Here is a 21,206-nt window from a genome sequence, read left to right on the forward strand (position 1 = left end):
TCAAGTTGTACTAGCCGCTGTTGCTGATACTGATCAAAAGGTAATTCTAGAAGTGATGCAAATTTTAGAGCAGGTTTCTGAACATGTAGAGGCAGTACTACTTCAGTTTCGTAGACAAGTTCTGATGGAGTAGCATTAGTTGGAGTTCAAACAGTGGTTCTGTATGCCCACAATACATCATGGATCTTCTCGTGCCAATCACGACCATGTTTTCAAGGTTCGCTTCAGGATTCGAATCACAATCTTATCGGTAGCCTCTGCTTGACCATTCCCTTGAGGATAATAGGGAGCAGAAAAATAATGATGGATTCTAAACTTTGAGCAGAATGTCCTCACTCTCTCATTCTTGAAATGACTGCCATTATCTGACACAATGTCATGTGGTATGCTGAAGCGGCACAGAATATTCTTGTATATGAATGAGACCATATGTCGGCCTTTTACTGTGTGTAGAGTGACAACTTCGGCCCATTTAGTGAAATATTCTGCTGCGGAAAGAAAATGCTTGTGACCATTTGAAGCAGAAGGAGTGATGGGGCCTACAACATCAAAGGCCCACTTAAAAAATGGTCATGGAGAGATAGCAGATTGAAAATATGTTGCTGGCACATGAACGGAAGGTGCATGTATCTAGCATAGAGCACACTTTTTCATAAAATGGTAGCAATCTTGTAGCATAGTCTTCCAATAATATCCTGCCCAGATGATTTGCTTGATAAGAGTTTGGTAGCCGATGTGACTACTGCAAATGCCTTCGTGTACCTCTTGCACAACTTCTTTTTCTTCATCTTTGTCTATGCATTTGGAATATTCAGAACTGAATCCATGACAATAGGGGATGTCGCCAAAAATAAAATATCGGCCTGACATGCGTTGAATCGCTCGTTGCTCTTACCAGTGATAATCTGAGAGGAGACATATGTCTTCTCCTTGATGAGAGCCTTTTTGAAACTGTCCTCAGCTTGCTCAGACATCATCCTAATCATCATTTTCTTGAACATCTGATATGTAGCAGGATCAATGTCATCCCTATCATTTAGACTCTGTGTTCTGGCAGATCTTGGAAAATTCATCTCTTTTTACTTGATGCTTTAAAAATCCCTGGTGTACTTGATATAGTAACATCTTCTTATTTGATCTGATCTGAACCACTTGGGAATATTGATGCTCTTTACAGAATGAGATGAATGATTAAATTTTGATAATGAAGATTCATGATAGAAATGATTATAGAAAAAAAAATATTTGATGAGAATTTGGTAGATAATTGGAAGAACATCCCAATACTAGGGATTGGGTCACCGCTGGAGTCACGACAATTGTGTTGCCATTCTTTGTGAAGAGAACGTACAACTTTAAATATGTCTTGTCACCTAGGCGAGTTTGTCAAACCACGATAGAAAGAAAATTGAAGGATTTTTTATTGAAGGAAAAATATGATTGCATCAATAGTGGACTTGAGAAAGAGGGGGCATATATACAGTCTGCCACCACTCTTAATGATCAGCAGAGACACGAGGACTGGTGAAAAGAGTGAGAATGATGAAAGAATCCCAACCATATCTGGCAGAATGGTATGTTCCGGACCACTGTGCTGATGTAAGGTCAAACTCTGGCACGACTCTTGATAGCAGCCGCATCTCTATGCGCTTCTGTCTCTGAGAAAACTGTCAAACACACCACTTTGGATGATAATAAGCGCAGAAGAATGGACCAAACAACTTGAATATCTTGCCATATGCATAGGTATATCTGGGAGGTGATAATTCTCGATCAAAATAGTCTCATGCCACTTCTTCTTCTTGCAGATAATCGATCAGGAATCGGTACTGCGCAACTGGAAGGAGCCCCTTGCCGTTATATCTGAACAAACTAGCTCTGGTCGATACATGCTGAAGGAACCAAGACTGAAATGCATAAGTACATCCCTCGACCAAGATGGACTTTCCAAGTGTGAAGCGGGTCAATCCTCTGTATAGAAAAGCAAGCACGGCCATAGCTATCGAGAGACGGCTGGTTTGTCGACTTCCCCATCTTCTTAGAAGTTGTACTATTCTGACATCCACATAGTTCTGTCAGTCTAGAAAGAAAGTGAGTCCCACAGTACATAGAACCATCGCATGCTGAATTCTCTCTCGAGCTGTCTTGGACAACGAGCTGACTTCTACGAATTCTCCATACTATCGGTAGATCTCGATCAGGTTCACGCATTCATTCCCATTTTCTTCAACCAGTGGCCAAGACTTGCGCCCTGTCATGCGCGCCATGACATCTTTAGGGTCCAGACCCTTGACATTGATCAAAAACTGTTGCTTCAATGGATCTCCAGGCTGACTGGCTGGCTCGGGCAATCCCATGATCTCTGAAAACTCATCCATTAGTAGTGTCATCTCGCCCCACGGGAACGAGAATGTGCAAGTGCGCAGATTCCACCGCTTTGCTAGTGCATGGATCAGATTGTCATTAACTGTCAACTTTCCCACTGCAGATGTCAGTTCCAACCCACAATCTCTCAAGTGGTCCGAAAACATACAGGAGAAGTTTTTGAACCAAACATAGTACCACCGGGGGAAGAAGGGTCCGATGCTGAGAGCTTGATTCTAGGGAAGACTTTGTCACACCTCGTAGGAGATGTGACCCTCAGGAAAAATGGAGTCGAGCTGACTGGGTGCCATTAGACTGAAAGACAAGAAGATTGGAATTAGACATTAGAAAAATACAAGAATTTTGAAAATTGCAGACAGGATAGAAAGCTGGAAATTTGAAGTCCAGAGAAACGAAAGAATGAAAAATCTCCTAGAGTTTTGAAGAAAAGATGGATAATTTGGAAAAATCGTCCAGTGTTTTTGAGGAAAATGAGTTATCTCACGAAAGATAGAAAATGAGGTATTTTAGAAAATTTTCCAGTATTTTTAGAAAAATTGGGAAAAATATAGAAAAATAAGGCGAAAATGAATATCATACATTTAATCACAAACAATTATGCACATACAGCAATCCCTAAGAAGCTGACTCTAAATGCATTGATTTTGAAAGATCCTTAGGATCCTAATCCTGACTCTAGGCTCAGATTAATTGTGTCCAATCCAGTTATGCCGATATACTCGAAGTACGTGGCATAGAAATTCATCTCCAGTTCTTGGCTTGTGTTTTCCCAACATCCTTGAGCGCCTACCGATATACGTTGGACTATGGCCTTTGGTACGTGGCAGGAGAGCGTTAGCCCAAATAAGTGGCCCAGTTGTGAGGCTCTGTCCCGAACTATGGTTCTGGAAGAGAGTCCAGCAACGTGAAGACCGGGTAGACATAGGTGGGGTGGTTTTTGAAATATGATCACATGCAGGCAAATAGAGGGCTCTATGTCCTAAACAGATAGAATTTTGAAATTTTTTGAAGAAGCAAACATTGTTTTCATACAAGTCCTAGATTAAGGAGTGTTGTATTTCAGACCTAAGTCTAAGTGCGCATGAATAATTCTCCTCAATATGGTCCTTCCAAACCATGCCTAGTCTACACGCAATCCATGTCAGCTGGGTTCAAGTCTAGGCTCTTAGGTTCACATGATATCAAGAATTAAAGCTGACATTCCATAGAACATAATTTTGATAATTGAGTTAAGTTAAAGCACACGATTGATCAGGCGAAGACAGGTCCCATCATGGTCGCCAAACCTGTTGTCATCGCAAAATTTTTTCCCTCTCTTGCGAGAGAGAAACGAATTTCGTGAGTCAAACTTGACCAAAGTTTTGAAATTGTTTTTTAAAATTAACTCACCTCCGTTTTGAAAATTTGCAGGAAAATTCCGTGGAATGGGATCCGCCTGTCGGTACGAGGTTCAACCATTCCTGGTGCCTTTACCAGGGGTAATTGAACCAAGGATCAATTATGTGCTTTGACTAAGTTAAATTATCTAAAGTATGCTCTATTTTCTTAGAATGCACAAAGAATCAGGTTTGTGCTATGAAATTCTGAAAAGATGCAAGTTTGAGAAAAATGATGTTTGCTTGGAAAATTGAAATATGCTGGAAAAATGATTAAAGAAGTGCTTGAAATTAGAATTCCTGGGAAAATCACTGAATTTCATTGGAAATCAGAAAGTGGATTGGAAAATGAATTCTAAGGAAAACTTGAGTCTTGGGAAAATTGATTTTTTAGATTTGGAATTTTCTTTTCTGAGAAAATGGATTTGAGAATCCTGAGAAAATCTAAGAAATTCATTGGAAAAGGATTTTTTTGAAATAGAAAATGGATTCTCAGGAAACTAGATCCTTAGGAAATTGGGAAATCTAAGAAAATCGATTTCTGAAAATTGGGGATTTTAAAATTTGAGAATTTTAAAACATTAGAAAATCTTGGTCTGAACTTAGGAAATGCTTTTGAAATCTCATTTGAAAATTCAGAATCCTGAGAAAATCAAATCCTGAGAAAGACTTAGGAAATCCTTGAGAAAATTGATTTTTCTGAAATTGAAATTGGAAAATGATTTTGAAAATAATGCAATTTGAATGATATGAATGAATGAATATGAATTTGAAAGGGAATTTCAATTAAGGAATTGGGAAATCCTTTTGAAACTTTGAGAAATGTAGTGCACTTTTGAAGTTAGCCTAAGAGTGTAGGCTGAATGTGGCTAATATGAAGATCATAAATCTTGGTTTTCTTCGTATTCTGACTATGGCCATAAATACGAATCCCACCGAGTTTATAAACTCCATAAGAGCTTGTGCACGTGCCATTCGTGTCAACCCTAGTGAATTTGAAAAATGTGCATGAATGATACATCAAATATTGAAATTTTGCTGAAATTAAACTATATGCAATGCAGTCCTATTCTAAGCAGAAATGTAAATTCTTATTCCAAATATTACATTGCTTTTTACATTGAATTAAAATAAAAAAATAAAACTATGTCTTCTTCTTGAATATTCCTGCAAAACTAGAAAACAATGTTAGCATAGAAATGTAGGTTTTTCTGAATTTATCCAAAAATATTGGCAATTATCGGATATTATTCAAATATAAACCCAAATTCATACCCCATTTGATATAAACATGATAAATAATGAATAAATTTCGAAAATAAACTTGAAAATTCGAAATTGTGGTCAAAATGACCAAAATACCCCTGATGACCTTGAACTCAGGGTTTTCTAAAAGAATTTTTGTAAATTTTAGAATTTTGAAAATCAAATACAATATGATAAAATATAATGATATGCATGAAAATTTATGAAATTGGAATTTGAAATTTTGAAATTTAGGTCAAAATGACCACAATACCCTCGATAATAAGACTATGGCCTTGAAATCAGGGTTTTCTGAAATAAATTTTGCAAAAATAGAAAATATGAAATGCAAATGACATTCAAATTAACCCTAATATGATTTTACATGCTCATGCACATGATAAAAACCCTAAAATGGTGAAAATATCATAAAATATCAAATTTAACCTGATTTTCGCTTCTGAATTTAAAGACAAACTAACACAAGAAGCAAATGAACTTGGAATTAAACCAAATTTGGCATGGATACCTAAATTAACCCTAGAAATAGAATGGAACTCGAAAATCTATTTTTTTGTATTTTCTTAATATAGAAAATAGCAAAAATCCTAAGAAAATCAAAATTTTGCCTAAAATGCTGATTCTAAAGTTGATTTCGGATATCAAACTTCCATAACAAATTCCCAAATTTTATGCGGTGACATAGGACAGTGAGGCAAAGATTTTTGCCTTTTACACTTTCTGGTTTTGTTTTATTTGTATAATCAGATTGATTGAATTTAGAATTAATTAGCTTTGTTTACTTTTTACCCAATTTTCATATTTTGTAATTAGAAAATTATTAGAATGTGCATTTAGTTTCCTATGTTAGTAATATTTCTGTAGCAGTTTTAGTGTTGGTCAGTCTGACAATTATTATTTTCAGTGTTTTTAGATCAAGTATAGATGTTAATTTAGATATCAAATAGTTTATATGTTGGGTGTAGGTTTAATAGTGAAAATCGGCTAAGACTAGCTTAGCCGATTTTTGGGATTTAGATAATTTTGTGTTGTTTGTTCTTTCTTTGCAATTAACAGTAGATTAGTTGATGTTAGCAAGTTAACTTAGATTAATTCATAACTATAGGTTAGTTCAACTTAGCCTAACCTAGCATTTTAAATTAGCACTTCGGAGCTGTACCACTCCGACAAGTCGGATCGGAATCCGACGACTCTAGGATTTAGGGCAAACAGACAGGTTTCGGTAGAAAATTTGGGAAAAATAGTAAACAGATGGAGAAAAGGACTAAATTGTGGGAAAATGTCCCTAACAAACAGTGGAAAATTTGATATTTTTTCATCAATGGGATTCGGGTTACGGTTTGGAAAAGGGCACACTGTTATCAGAGACTCGAATCTCTGAAATTTTGGGATATTGAAATCTGTCAGACAGAAAAGAAATTTTTGAGAAAAATACTAAAACAGTTTCAAAAATCCCCAAATTTTGGGACATGACAGGAAAACATGTTAGGAACAACTTTCTTGTTTAAAGTTTTTGCAGACGAGCTACGGATTGAACGGACTCAGTGCATTAGGGTCTGTCTATACCCTGACAAAGGAAAGTCGAGATTTTCCCAGGGATCTGGGTAATCCGATTTTTGACAGAGGCAAAACTAAATGGAAAAACTTCAAAATTTTCAGATCACTAGTAGATTCAATTATGAACCCACTGTGATTTTTGGAGGACAATCCAGATCTCCCACGAGGGTGGTGTTGGAGGTTTTTGTCTGCTAAAGCAGAAATTGAAAATTTAGAGAAGTTCAAAACCCGAATTGAGGTTCGATTTTTGAAATGAAGTTGCAGAACCCAACTCAATCTGGGTTTTTTACAGAGAATCACAAATACACAAATACATCTATCACGAAAAACTCAGAAATTTTAAGCAAAAATTTAAGCATGAAATCATAATTGGACTGAACACCCGAATCAGCCTTTATGAACTAAAAAACATAGATTAATGAAACTATTGGAATCAATGTCAAACAACTAAATGAATTACGTATGATCCCTAGCACATATGAGAATGTTAAAAATTAAAACAAAGATGATCAGGGCATATGAATCATCCTTTTCTTTTTTGTGTGTGTGGCTATGAGGTGGGAGGATCCGATCCATTGATTGGACGGATCATTTTCTCTCGATAGCCAAAGCATAAAATCTACAAAAGAAAGGAAGACAAACATATAGCATGTAATGAAAAATTCAATAGAATGAGGGATCTTACCTTAGGAAAGGGAGGCCTTGTTAGATCCAGTTGAAAGAGGGGTTGTGGGAGCCTTGGAGGCTGTCTTAGTTGTTGGGCGCCGGCTGGAGCTACTTCAAAGTTGGAGGAGGTGGCGCGGGCTTTGTTGGAGGTCTTGAAGTCTGGAGATGCTGCAGTGATGGAAGAGGCTGGAGCAATCGGTTGGGCGTCACCTTGTGTGGTGGCTGAAGATGAAGACTTGATTGCCGGCTGTGGTGGTAGGTAGCGCCAATGGTTGAAGGAGGAGCTGAAGAGGAGGACTTGGCTGCACCGACTGTGGTGAGAGGAGTGGCTGTCAAAGTGGTTGCAGCTGTGCAAGGGAAAGCTAGAACAATGGCTGCTGTGATTGGAATCCCTTCTCTTTGATGGAAGAGCTGAAAAAAAACTTAGGGAAAAGCTGGAACAAAAGGAGAGAGAGGGAGAGGCCTTGAGTGAGAGAGGCGTGAAGAAGAGATCAGCTGTTAGAGTCTTTCCCTTTTTTTCTTTTGAACATTTTGATAACTTAGGTTTTAATAAACTAAAACCTAAGTCTTTAATAATATGATATGGCCTTGAGGCATAGCCATACGTGAATGGCTGGGCAAGAGGGGAAGGAAGGAAGGGAAGAAGGAAAGAAAGGGAAGGAAAGAAAGGGAAGAAAAGGAAAAGACAAAAGGAAAGAAAGAAGGAAGAAAAGAAAGAAAAGAAGGAAGGAGAAGAAAGAAGAAGAAAGGAGAGGAAGGAAGAAAAGGAAAGAAGAAATAAAGGGGCTGGAGGTTTGGGCGACCACCTTGTGGGTCCCACTTCTCTAAAATAAAATAAATAAATAAAAATCAATAAAAACAAAAACAAACAAACAAAAAGAAACATTTTTTTTAATAAAATAGAAATGTAAATAAATGGGCCATCTCAGAGCGGGTCAAAATTCCACTTTTAAAATTCATTTTGACAATTAGAGGGGTAAAATAGTCTTTTCAGAAAATTTTCAGACGAAACGAGCTATTTTTGGCAGTTTTTGAAATGAGCTCGGATTTTCAAGTTCAATACCCCATTGCGAAGCAAATCCAGTATAGAATTTGAAAATTTGAGTTTGAAATAAATCCAGATTATTTTTCTTGAGAAAATATTTCCAAATTTAGAATTTTGGGGATAAAAATGTCAATTTTGGAAACCCGGGGTTTGAAATTGATTTCTGAAAACTTTTAAAACTCAATCTGGATTGAAATTTATAAAACTGGAGTTCTGGAGTTCAAAAAATGAAATGAAATGTGATGAAATGTCATGAAATGCTGAGAAATGATATGAAATGACATGCGAAATGCTAACCCTAAATGAAGAATTTTGGATTTTAAACCCCGATTGGCAGTTGTACTAGTTCAAAAGGTGTTAAAATTGATAAAATTTGCCAAATGGTTGAAGAAATGGTTTTCAGGCCCTACTGAGCTAGAGTGACACTGGAAATTAGTGTCTGAGCTGAATTAAACTGAAATGAGCTGGGTTTTAGAGTTTCAGAACTCAAATGAACTGATCAGACACTGACTCACTTGACCTTTCCGACTAAATTTTCAAGAAATACTGCCATTTTTAGAGAAATGGTACAGAATGGTCACTGGAGTGAAGTGAATTAGGGATCTGAGTTGGGTTTGAGCTAGAACAAAAGTCAGTAATACTGACATAAACTAAAATCAAAGCTCTAACACTAGCTTAATTGACTGAACTCAGCTCAATTTCAGCTGAAAGAGCTGAAATGGACTAAAATGGGCTCCTGGACATTTGGAAATGGTTTTGAACTGAAACTAAAGCACTTGAACTTCTGGTGAGCTCATGTTAGACTCTGGGGAATATGACTGTCTGGGAATGACTGACTTGGAGACAATTGACTTAGATTTGAGTGAGAAATGAGCTCATTTCTGAAGAAATGATCCCATTTTGGCATGAATGGTCAGAAATGAAAAATGGTTTGTCCATTGTGAGCTCAGATGAGCTTGAAATGACTGAAAATTTAACTATTTTGAACTGACCAATGAGCTTGATTGACTCCGACTGACTGGGATCCGGGATAACCTAGGGGTAAAATGGTAATTTTCCTAATAAAGTCGGTAAAATAGTGATTTTCTGAAACTGACTCGGGGTTTGACTCCTACACTGACCTAACAGGGTTAGCACTGCACGAGGAGGGTTGTTTGAGAATGGATGATGAAAATTTGGGGTGTTTATAGATGTCCCTCTTTGCTACTAAGCCGGCTTGAAGACGAGCTTAGTGACAAAGAAAAACACACCAAATTTGGGCTATAAAAATGCCCCATTTAGAAGGATCTAACTAGGTATGAAGAAATTAGCCCTGATGAAAATGGTAGATATGAAATGGAGAATAAAGAAGAAAACTTTGCTTCGAAGAAGTGAGATTCAGGTTTTGCCCTTAACGTGGATGAGACGAGAAATACCTCGTGTAGAAACGAAGCTCAGGTTTGACCCTTAACCTGACCGGGAAATGAAATACTTCATCAGAATGAGGCTCATGTTTAGTCCCTTAACCTGACCAGGAAATGAAATACCTCGTCAAAATGAGGCTCATGTTTAACCCTTAACCTGACCGGGAAATGAAATACCTCATCAAATTGAGGCTTAGGTTTAACCCTTAACCTGACCAGAAAATGAAATACCTCATCAAAATGAGGCTCAGGTTTAACCCTTAACCTGATCGGGAATGAAAATGATGAGATTCTTGAAAGAATAACTCATGATGGAACCTTCGGACTTTCGCACAATGAATCCGATAAGGGTTTTGCAAAAGGATAAAATTGGGGTCCCTAAAGCTTGAAAAGGGGTTTGATTTTGGGCGCCTCATTGCCGAGACTAAATAACTTTTGAAATTGGTGACCTTTTGCGAGGAAATGATTGGTGGCTTAACCTCAAGCCGAAATTGGACTGTCTATGGTGGGACAGTGGGGACATAGGGAAGTGTGCGAATCTGAGAGCCCATGCGCTCAAATTATACCAACAGAAGGGAAGGAACCTTGAAAACTCCCGTTATCAAGTCCTAAAAGGTATAACAACTGATGTCAGGATACGCCAAAGATGAACCTCAAGCTCTCGATTCACGCTAGGATAACTAGAAAATGTTGTCAAAATGTTGAAAATTATTGTTGATTCAAAATAATTGAAATAATGCACATCATTTTAAAAATATTCCCTCTTTTCTACCTGAAGTATTACCTCCGACTGGGCTTAACTCTGTAGAATCAAGATTCGAATTCAAATTACTTGCAATTGACTTTCTTTCAAGGAAGCTATCAATTTCCTTTATATGAACAGAAAAGAGAGTATTCTTGATATTGTGAAAGCAATTGGTGAAAGAATATTGATAATAAAATTTCACAAAATTAAAGAAGATTCTTGGCAGATTTGGCAGTCTGATATCCTGGGATTCTTTTCTCATGATGATCTTTCTGCCCACTTTTTTTTTTGACAGAATTGGAGCTCTCTTGGATTTTTTTGGGGATTACATCATCTTTCATTTTGGAGATGTCCTGACTTTTCTCTCTCTCTCTTTTTTTGGGAAGGGTACGTCACAGACTCCTTCATCTCAGAGATGTTCTGATTTTTCTTTTTTTTCCAGGGATTATATTGATGATTATTGGCTTTTTGGTTGAAACTCTCTTGATGATAGCAGAAATTAAATATTCTTTAAGATTTGTCGGGAGGCTCATCGCAGTCGCCTTCATCTTGACGGTGCTATGAACTTTCCTTGGAATGATCCATCACAAACTCCTTCATCTTGGAGATGATCCAAATCTTCTTTGGCCCCGAGGATCTAACTCGCATAATTCGTCTTCATCTTGACGACAATTGAGAGATCCCTTTTGCAGATATTTAATTGCGGCTTAGGTAATTGAGGAAATATGAAAATTGAATGAATTTTCTGTATCACCCAGGATATTTCGACTGCTTTATTTTCCAAGAATGATCTTTAAAAATGTGTCATTGACTGCGATCAATACCGATCACTTATGGCTTTACAACAACATTGAATTTTCTTTTGTTGGCTATATCGAGGATTTATTCTTCATCCTTTTGGTTGGCCAATAGAAAGAATTTGAATTTTGAATCCTTTTTCACGAAAGCTTTGTCCTTTCAGAAGTAATACTGAAGGTATTCTCAGGTAATGTTTTTGTGCAATAAAAGTTTTGAAATCAACAAATATTTAATGAAAAATTTACAAGATTTTCTTGAAATCCTTTATGAAAGCGAGCATTTGAAGCACAACGCAACACATCCATGACAGAAATTTTCTTCTCCTTTTCCCAAAAGAGAAGATTCAGAAATTGGAAATAGGAATTACTCCTCTCTTCCTTGAAGAGGAAGTGTTTACAAAACGAACTTTCTAAGAGAAATTAAGCTTTCGTCAAAACTTCCTAACATTAGGCTTCTCTTATGGAAAAAGGGTCGGTAATGGTGAGGTCGGTGAGTTGGTCATGAAGGAGTGAGTCCATCACACTCTCCCTGAAAAGAGAATCCTTCATGATGAAATGGCCTAGTATGAAATTATGGTCACAAGGAAAGCAAACTTTCGTCGAAGCTCTCCTTGAACTAAAGGTTCCTTGTATGAAATTGGAAATTTGTTTTGCAAACGGTTCACAAAGACACGAGTCTCTTCAAACTCTCCCTGAAAAGGGGCTAGGTGAACAAAGGATAGCATGCGAAAAGAACGAGCTCCCTCGAACTCTCCTTGTATAAAGGGTCTCTCGCAAGAGGAAATGATTGGAATTGGTATTGGATGACCAAAAGGTCGAAATTGAAAATTTAAAATTTTGAAACTTTAAAATTTGAAATTTGAAATTTGAAATTTGAAATTTGAAATTTGTTATTTGAAATTTGAAATTGGAAATTTGGAAATTTGGAATTTGGAAAATGATATTTGAAAATTGGAAATTGATTGACCCGAAGGTCGAAATTGGAATTAATTGACCCAATGGTCGAAATTGGAAATTTGGAAATTGGGTGGCTCGAGGGCCAAATTGGTAATTGGTTGGCCTGAGGGCCAATATTGATGATTGGATGGCCCAAGGGCCAACATTGGTGATTGGATTGACCTGAAGGTCAAAATTGGGATTGGAAATTGAATGGCCTGAAAGTCGAAATTGAGAATTGGTTTACTGAGAACAATATCGGTTCAACAGGAATTCAGCCTAAGAACAACATTGGTTATATTGAGAACGACATTGGTTCACTGGGAACGACATGGGTGTTATCGTCGCAAAATTTTCCCGTCTTCCCTTCCTTGCGGAAGAGAGAGAGGAAAATGCTTTCGCGATTCAAACTTGACCGGATTTTGGAAATTTTATTTCGAAATACTCGCCTCCGTTTTGAAAATTGCGGGAAAATCCATGGGATGGGGCTCGATCTGTCGGTATGAGGTTCGACTGTTCCTGCCGCCTTTAACAGGGGTAATCGAACCAAGGACCAAAATTATGCTTGACATAGTTAAATCATCAAAATTTTTTTTTATCCTAAATGCACAGAGAATTCAGGCATGTGCTATGAGATTTTTGGAAATTGTAAGGTGGAAAACTATGATGTATGCTTAGAAAACATTTGGAGTTGAAAAGCATTTCTCAGGAAAAAGATGGAAATCAATCTCTCAGGAAACTCAGACGAAGAAGTTTTGAAATCTCGAGAAAATTTATAAAGATTTGGAAAATCTTGAAGAAATGAGAATCTAGAAAAGATGAAAAGAATTCTTGAGAAAAGATGAACATTTGAAAAGAAACACTTCTCAGGAAAATTCGACTTTGAGAATTTTCTTAGGAAGATGATTGAAAATTTATAGAAAAACTCGTTGAAGAAGAGAAAATTGAAACTTGGGAAATTGAAATCCTGGGAATCTTAGCCTTGAAACCCTTGAAAATTGATTTTTGATTCTTGAGAAAGATTGGGAAACTCTTTTTGAATAACATCTTCCAGGGAAAATCAAGGGAAAACTTTGATTTTGGAAATCCAACTTCGGAAATTTTAGAAGTTTCTTGAGAAACTGATTTCCATGGAAAACTGTGAAAAACTTGCCTTGGGAAAACCGATTTTGAAACATTTTCAAAATTTCTTGGGAAATCGATTTGGGAATGAAATTTTCTCAAGAAAATCATGAGAAAACCAATGATTTCATGATGCAAATGATATGAGTGAATGAATGCACTTTGAAAAGATTTCTGAAAAATTTGTTGGAAAAATGTGGATTAAGCCAAAATAAATTCTTCACATATTCTGACTGTGGCCATGAATATGTTTAGAGTTTACTTGAGTTAATTCACAAGATTTTGAAAAATTGGAAATAAGATGTGCATTTTTTTAAAATAGCCTAAGAGTGTAAGCTTAATGTGACTGATTAAAAGATGATGGATCTGGGTCTCGTCCATATTCTGACTAGGGCCGTAAATATGGATTCCACCGAGTTCATCAACTCTCTAAGAGTTGGTGCTCGTGCCATTCGTGTTCATCCATAGTGAATTTTGAAAATTGAGATATATGCATCATAGAATCAGGATATTACTGAAATCAAACTATATGAGATGCAGCCTAATCTAAGCAGTAAAAAGCAAATATTATTCCAAGTTTGATTGTTACATCTCTGACATAAGTCAAAATAAAGGAAATAAAAAAAAATACATAATGTAAAGAATTAGCATCCTCCAGATCTTCCTGCAAAATGAGAATTAGTACAAGATAACAAAGAAAATGGATATATATAATATATACCATGAAGATATACATGTATATATAAATACTTGAATTTATGATAAATGATATGGGATATTGAAGATGTATTTACAAAAAGAAGAGAAAAGGAAAAGAAAAATATATGTGATAACAAGGGTACATGAAGGGATCTATATATATATATACAAGTATATATGTATATATATATACATATATACGTATACATATAGGTAGATATACACAGATATACATATATACATAGATATATATACACCTATAATGAGAAAATATACATATTAATAGAAATTCTATATAATGGGTAAAATCAGAAAATACATGTATATACAGTTTCTGTAAGTGATTTTACACAGCCATATTTCCAAAATTACAAGATTATTTTCGATAAAAATGGGTATGGAGCTTCCCTATATATCAATAACCAAACATGCAAAAGATGGTATATAGATCATGAACAGATATGGATATATCCGTTCATGAAGGTGGCTGTTTATCAAGACTGGGTATCTACAACAGAAAAGATGAATCTAACATATACAATGTAGTGGAAGGAACATGGGTGGCCGATGGAACGGTCATTGAATATGAAGCTCATCATATTAATGTACAGAAATTTTCAAATATGTATAGAAAGCGGGGATCATATTCAGGGGACATTGAGCTTATTCACAGATGCAGGGCATGTATGCCATGTTATATTGATAAAAAAAATGGGTGCACAGGAGTTGAACTAATGACCTAAATATGCTAAATGGTTTGCCAAAAAAAAAAAAAATAATCTCTTACATCACAAGCCCACAAATTAATCTTACCTGAACCATATCACATCATGCACAAGTGAAATCTGCTAAATTGGTCAACAAACTATTATAAAGGGTTTTGCAAAACATCATAGGTGGCTGCTACAATAATCAGAAGATGTAGAAAAAAATGAATTTGCAGTCATAACACAGTGAGACACTTAGCATACAGACATAACTTGCAGGGGCTACGCATCAGTTTACTATAACTATGTTATACACAATAACCTAGATACAGGTCATAGTGTTGTGCTTAGTGTAAGGTACCTAAGTATAATTGAGGTAATAGCAGAGTGTACAGGGGGAGTCACTACACTGTTAGCACCTAAGTGCCAGCCGTGAAGACGTAAGAGGAAGAAACAGATTGCTGCTAATTCGTGAAAGTTTCAAAACCTGAGTAAATGCATAAGAAGGGTTCCTTTGTGTGATCAACAAATACCATAGAAGTCTCTACAAGTAAAGAAGAAAAGAAAAAAAAATAGATGAAAAACAGATATAGGATGATTGAAAACACCGACCATGGCTATGTTTGTCTGCAAGGTATTAAGTGCCAGAACATGATATTTTGAAGCTGATTTTGCACATCCAAGTGGACTGCATGATGTTGCTTATGCCATACTGAACAGACCGACTCAAGAAGCATCGATTTAATATGGTATGTGTACTTAAGAAAGGCAAACCAAAGTGTGTGGCTCTGGACTATCCGACACCAGAATTCCTGGAAAACAAGAAACGTAATGACACTGACGATGAACTAGTGTTGGGCCATGCTTTTACCATGAGTTCCTCTGTGGTATAATACCTTTCAAAACTGAGAGCCAAACGGATGCTATCAAGCCAGATCAGTTGCTTATGCTCTCTTATGAAGCAGCTTTCAACATTGTTACTTAGAAAGAAAGAAAACTAAAGATATTTTCCTCACAGAATTACCAAAGCTAATATGAATTTTCTTTCCATTTCATCTTCTGAACTTCTTAATAAGAAGTAAATCATAATGGCCACACCTCCGGTCATGGCTGTTGTGGGCATATCTGAACATATATGAGCCCATTCATGCTGCCAGAATCCCATGGAGCGACCTCCATATACAGGGTGGGAGACATAAAACACAGGAAGCTGGAATCAAATGGAATATCAGAACTTAAACAGGTCCTCATTACATGCATCAGCATCAGCACATTGTGAGATTTCCGATCTATGTTAACATTCGGATACATTCTACAATGCGCAACAAATCATAAAACGCTCAGCTCTTTCCCATTTTGAGATATACAAAACACACGAAATTTTCTAATAAAAAAAAATGTAAAACCATGAAACAGGAGGCTATATGGACTTAAACATGGTTGTGTTGAGAAACTCGGTTTTGATGTCACATAATATAATACACTGTCTTATTTGATTTTGTATGATATGATAACATGTTCTCTTGAAATAATGTTATATTATGACTAAATATGTTTTGCCTTAAATCTAACGAGTATTTGATGCAAGGATATCTCACCCAATAAGGATGGAGACTTCCTGTTCAAGTACAACTATGGTGCAATCATACTCCTTGAAGAAAAAGCTTGATGAGCCATGCTTTCCTAAAGTTCAAATGAAGAAATCGGCTACCTCAAGTTGAAGATTTTTTCTTCTTTAGAGTCATATGTAACAGAACCTTCAGGAACTTGCATATTGCATATTACATACTCATTCATACATACTATATCATAAAAGTATACGATAGTTTCAAAAAGGTTCTTTTTTGAAAACCAACAAGTGTACCTTCTTACAACCTTTTTATGAAAAAGATATTTTGTCATATAATAATTGCACCTTCTTACAACCTTTTATGAAAAAGATATTTTATCATATAATAATTGTACCTTCTTACAACCTTTTATGAAAAAGACATTTTGTCATTATACCTTACACTATATACAAGACAACACAAAATCGGCTACATAAGAAGAACAAATAAAATATGTTTTTGAAAAGACTTAAGATATCTTCTTTAAAATATTTTTTAATACAAGAAGAAGACAAAAACATAAATCGGCTACACAAAAGAAATAAAATATGTTTTTGAAAAGACTTAAGATATCTTCTTTAAAATATTTCTTAATACAAGAAGAAGACAAAAACATAAATCGGCTACACAAAAGAAAAACAAATAAAATATGTTTTTAAAGGACTCTAGTTACTTTTTCTCATAACTATAGAATGTCGACTTACTTGAAGTCATCATTCTCTTTACAAAGCATTAAATACCTTCTGTAACAAATCCCTTCTAAATATCCTTCCCAAAGAATGTCGACCTTCTTTTTGGATCCTCATTCTCTCTGGAGACTTTAATATACACTACATAAAGAACATACTTGACATGACTATGTACAAATAAATATCTCAAAGCACTCATAGTACTTACACTCATTTAAAGTAAAGAAGTACTAATGTACCTCAAATCATTAATTAGAATAAAAACAAAACTACAACCCAACGTTCAAATGTACTATTGTAATAAAAAGACTTTCTTACATAAAATATGTATTACCTAAAACACTACAACGACTAGTGTACCCTCTATCTTACTCTTCTAGAAAAAGGCATTCTCGATCTTCTCTAAAAGATATTTTTGAAAAGACATAACATTTCATATTTCAAAAAGTTACAATTCCAAAATGTAACGACTACTTTTTATGAGCTATATAAACACACACACATAAACTATTCAAACAAGAGGAATGAAATAGACGTGTGAGCTTACAAAGAGAAAAATATTCTATTTGTGATTTGAAAAAGAGAGCCTTGAAAAAGAAAGAGAAAAAGAAAAAGAAAGAAAAGAGAAAAAGTCAAGTCCAGCTCTTTGACAAAGAGTATCCTCTGAGTGACAAAACAGAACATTCTTAGAATCCTTCATTCGTGCATTCATATCATTCTGAAGGTTCTATAGGAAGTATTGTAACTCTGTTATTCACTGTATTCCTTCTTTGTTTAAAGAAGTAGACCTCTGTGAAAGAGGGTGTTGCCCTTCTCTGTTGGGAGAAGAAGACCTCTTGGGAAGAGGGTGTGCCCCTTCTCTGTTGAGAGAAGAAGACCTCTTGGGAAGAGGGTGTTGTACTATTTATCCGGTAACTCGGATGTTATAGTGGAATCTCAAGTGGTTTGCTTGGGGACTGGATGTAGGTCTGGATATTGACCGAACCAGTATAACTTCTGTGTTTTATGTGTTGTGCCTTATTGCTTAATTATTTTATTTTATCGATCATAATCATATTTCACTATTCACCCCCCCTCTAGTGGAATTTCATTTGGTATCAGAGCAGGTTTGCTGGTTTCGACGTAACAAGTCTCCCAGCACAAATGGCATCTACCTCTTATGCTCGTGATATTGAAGGTCAACACGCATCTCGTCCTCCCTTCTTCAATGGCTCCAACTATGGATATTGGAAGTGCAGAATGGCTATCTTTCTCAAATCCATAGACTTTGCTGTATGGAAAATTGTTGAGCATCCATACACATCTCCATCCGCAGACTATAACTTATGGTCTGATGAAGAAAAGAAAATGGCAAACTTAAATGCAAAGGCTATGAATGCCTTATATTGTGCCATTGATCAAAATGAATTCAACAGAATATCTATATGTGAATCTGCATATGACATTTGGCATTCTTTGGAGGTGATTCATGAAGGAACCAACAAAGTTAAAGAAGCCAAAATATCATCTCTTGTTAGAAAATATGAGTTGTTCAAAATGAACAAAGATGAACTCATCACAGAGATGTTTACCAGATTCACCAACATCACCAACGATCTCAAATCTCTGGGTGTAACATATTCCCAGACTGAAAAGGTGAAGAAAATCTTGAGATCTCTCACAACTGATTGGGAGAGAAAGACCACTGCTATTGAAGAAGCTCAAGATTTATCTAAGCTTACATTGGACGACTTAATAGGCAATCTTATGGCCTATGAAGTCCACATGAAAGAAAGAAGGGAAGAAGAGCAACCAGTAAAGAAAACTCTAGCTTTCCCAGCCCTATCTGAGAATGAAGACTCAGATAAAGAATCAGAAATTGCGCTGCTTACCAGAAAATTCCAGCGCTTCATGAGAAGGAACCGACTTCCAAATAGGCACAAGGAAAGAAAAGATCTTAAAGAAGATCCCATGTGCTTTCAGTGTAATAAGCCAGGGCACTTAAAACGTGACTGTCCCCTTCTCAAAAGAAAGTCCAAGACTGAGGAACCAAAGAAGAGGTTCTTCAAGAAAAAGGCTCTGCATGCTCAATGGGATGATTCAGAACCATCCACTAGTGAAGAGTCAAGTGATGATGAAGCCGAAACTGCAAATATGTGCTTCATGGCAAACGAAAGTTCGGTATGTGAAATCTCTGATTTTTCCTTTGAAGAACTTCTAGATGCTTTTCAAGAACTATTTGAAGAATCTAGAAAATTGAGTTTCAAAAATAAAGCTTTAAAATCTGAAAATTTAGAGCTTTCTCACAAGAATGAAAAGCTCAGCAGTGAAAATTCTGAGTTGAAAAAGAAAAATCTTTTGCTTATATCTGAAATTTCTTCTACTAGCTCCAAAACTAAAGATATGCAAGTAGAAATTTCAGAGCTAAAAAGTAAAACTGAGAACCTCATGAAAACGGTTTTCAAGTTTACTAAAGGTAAAGAGAACTTGGATAAACTCTTAACCTCTCAGAAGGTCTCCTTTTACAAGAATGGGATTAGCTATTCTCATTTCAAAAAACCTTCTTGTATAAATCAAAAGACCACATTTGTGAAAAGTTCATCTGAACCAAATAAGGAGTATTATATTGATAATCTTTTTAACTCCTCTAAAGAGATAGACAAACCCAAATCCAAATGGATATGGGTTCCAAAGTCTAACAAAAAAGGACCCGATTGGGTACCAAAAAGAAGATTTACTTAATGTTTTGCAGGCTCCAAAGAAGAACAGATGGATACTAGATAGTGGATGTTCAAAGCACATGACAGGACATCCAGACCTTTTTGTTGTTCTTCATCATAAAGAAGGAGGAACCGTCACCTTTGGAGATAACAACAAAGGTTTGATAATTGGTATTGGAAATATTGGTAACATAGACAAACCTCTTATCAAAGATGTTCTCCTTGTTAAAGGCTTAAAACATAACCTACTAAGTATCAGTCAAATGTGTGACACAGGTTATAATGTTAGCTTTAATCATGATGCATGCCTCATAGCTGACACAAATGAAAACATCATCTTAAAAGGTATAAGAAAGAATAATATATACGAACTATACCTAGAAAACATCACAGAACATTGTCTTATAGCTAATAATGACACTCAACATCTATGGCACATGAGAATGGGCCATGTCAATTCAAAATACATGTCCAAACTAGCTAAAAATAAATTAGTACGTGGGTTACCCAACATATCTTTTAAAAAGGATTATTTTTGTGATGCATGTCAATTAGGAAAATTGTCAAAATCTCCTTTCAAATCAAAAAATGTCATCTCAAGTAAAAGACCTTTAGAGCTTCTCCACCTGGACCTTTTTGGTCCTTCTAGGGTAGCTAGCCTTAATCATAATAGATATGTTTTTGTCATTGTAGATGATTACTCAAGATTTACTTGGGTAATATTTTTGAAAAACAAAAGTGACACGTTTTGTAAGTTTGAAATCTTATGTAAAAAATTACAAAACGAAAAATCATGTTCTATTGTTAAAATCCGTAGTGACCATGGAGGAGAATTTGAAAATGAACTCTTTGAAAATTTTTGTAACTTGCATGGTATTTCTCATAACTTTGCCTTCCCTAGAGCTGCACCTCAAAATGGTGTAGTAGAAAGAAAGAATAGAACCCTTCAGGAATCTGCCAGGACTATGCTCCAACAAAATAATCTTGTAAAATCTTTTTGGGCAGAAGCTGTTAATACTGCATGCTATATAACAAATAGAGTTCTCATTAGACCCTTATTAAATAAAACTCCCTATGAACTATTCTATGACAGAACTCCAAGAATAGACTACTTCAAAGTCTTTGGATGTAAATGCTTTATCCTAAACACAAAAGATAGCCTGGATAAGTTTGATGCTAAATCTGTTGAAGGCATATTCTTAGGATATTCAAGTCATAGTAAAGCATACAGAGTTTTCAATAAGTGTCATAATACTATTGAAGAATCTATGCATGTTAGTTTTTGTGAATCTATTGATCAATCTGTTCATATACAAACTAATGATGATGTTGAAAGTACAGATTTATTTTTAGATAACACAGCTAAGTCTAATGAAGATGATCACCAAAGAACCTTTGTCGATATCAAAGATCATCCTCAAAAGCAGATTTTGGGAGAACTAACAAAGGGGGTTCAAACTAGAGCTCAGCTAGAACGGATTGCAAACATGGCATTCATTTCTCA

Source organism: Nuphar pumila, chromosome 5, assembly GCF_984573655.1.
Source record: "Nuphar pumila chromosome 5, dmNupPumi1.hap1.1, whole genome shotgun sequence".
In the NCBI taxonomy this organism is placed as follows: domain Eukaryota; kingdom Viridiplantae; phylum Streptophyta; class Magnoliopsida; order Nymphaeales; family Nymphaeaceae; genus Nuphar; species Nuphar pumila.